This window comes from Ovis canadensis, chromosome 18, assembly GCF_042477335.2.
Source record: "Ovis canadensis isolate MfBH-ARS-UI-01 breed Bighorn chromosome 18, ARS-UI_OviCan_v2, whole genome shotgun sequence".
NCBI lineage: Eukaryota > Metazoa > Chordata > Mammalia > Artiodactyla > Bovidae > Ovis > Ovis canadensis.
Window position 1 is genome coordinate 56306748 of NC_091262.1, and position 1875 is coordinate 56308622.

At 39.1% G+C, this 1875-nt stretch overlaps 1 non-coding gene across 1 annotated transcript; it reads left to right on the forward strand.

Moving 5' to 3' along the window:
• Positions 1 to 1516: 1516 nt before the first annotated feature.
• Positions 1517 to 1588, forward strand: TRNAC-GCA (transfer RNA cysteine (anticodon GCA)). Its single transcript has one exon. It is a non-coding gene; the product is annotated as a tRNA-Cys (tRNA).
• Positions 1589 to 1875: the final 287 nt, after the last annotated feature.

Here is a 1875-nt window from a genome sequence, read left to right on the forward strand (position 1 = left end):
TAACTCTGTCTCTAAATTCTTAAACATCGGTCCATAGTGAGGAACCACAAATATTCTTGACTCTTTGGCAATTGCTCTAAGAGGTTTTACCTGCAGTAAATCTAACCTCGATTTAGATAAACATTTATAGATATGGTGAAAAGAAACAATTTCACACAAAATAATAATATATCCAGCTAAAAGAGTACCTTAAAACAGATGTGGTTGGCTGAGCTTTTATATCAGAAACTCATACCAGCTTTCAAAATGCCTATAATTTCACTTCCCCTGCACTACAACTGTTCCTTGACCTAATTTCTCCACTAGAGAGGTCCAATTATGTTACAAAGTGAGGCTAAAATTTTGTCCTAAATTTATAATGGGAAAGACTCATTAATTTGCTTTCCTTCCCTGAAACAAACTTACTCCTTACGTGAATCACATCGTGTTCTTTTTATTTTATTTTTGTTGTTTTTGTTTAGTCACTAAGTCATGTCTGACTCTTTTGTGACCCCATGGACTGTAGCTTGCTCCTCTGTCCATGTGATTTCCCAGGCACAAGAATACTGGAGTGGGTTGCCATTTCCTTCTCCAGGGGATCTTCCCAATCACTGGGGGATCGAACTTGGGTCTCCAGCATTTCAGGCAGACTCTTTACCATCTGAGTCACCAGGGAAGCTCCAGGAACACTAAATATGTCAACATATGTCCTCCTTTAGTCCTTGAACCTATCCTATGTCCCCAGGAAAGTTTCTATTATTTTACTAGTTCATAATATATGATTCATAATTGTGTGTTGGTATATTTCTCTTTTCCACTAAATTGTGAAGATCTTGAGGAAAAGAGTCATATTCTATTCATTTATGTATTTCCAGATCCTAGTATTGTAGGAGCTTTTAGCTACTGTTCCTAACAAGTATTTGTTGACAGTAACTAAAGTAACTAAAGGAGCTGAGAGGCATTAACATGAGGCATCAAAGATGCTTTCAAGAATCGGTATCAGTTAGGGTTATTCTACCATAAGCAACAGAGCCAACTATCTCATGTGAGCAAAAATAAATGCACTGTAAAGTGAAACAGGGTATCCTCTGTTAAAACCATGGCAGTGAGCAAAGAGAAGTGGGACAACAGTAAGAAATAAAGGCAGGATCAAGGGAGGGGTCTTTTGGATTTTGTTTACTTTAACCTGGAAGCTATTTGACCATATTTATAGACAGAGGAAGGGTTCAGAAAAACAAGAGAAATTTAAGATCTGGGTGATGGATTTTTTTCTGAAAAGAAGGTTCTGTGGCCATTTATCACACCAGGCACTTACTGTGCTAAACAGACTTCTCCTGCATTATCTTCTAATACTACCAAATGAACACTGTAATTATGCCCATTTCAAAAGAATGGGAAATTGAGTGTTAAAAAATTTTAAGTAAAATGTTCAAGGTCACAAAGCTACAGTGGCAGAGCAGAGAATGGGTAGATTTCTTCCTGACTCCAAAATCCATGCTTTTAACAATATTTTGCCTCTTTCTATAAAAGCAGGGCTTCCCTGGTAGCTCAGATGGTAAAGCGTCTGCCTGCAATGCAGGAGACCCAGGTTCGATCCCTGGGTGGGAAGATCCTCTGGAGAAGGAGAAAGAAATGGTAACCCACTTCAGTACTCTTTCCTGGAAAATTCCATGGATGGAGGAGCCTGGTAGGCTACAGTACATGGGGTCATAAAGAGTTGGCCACGACTTAGCGACTTCACTTCTGTAAAAGCAGGAAGAGAAAGTAGGTGAAGAAGATATACCAGCTTACAGATTTGTATTAAGGGGGCAGGACATGTGAGGGATTCCTATCATTAAGCTTCTCTTTTCTCTGCAGGATACAGCAGCCATTGGTGGAGAAATGGGAGGTTGGGAA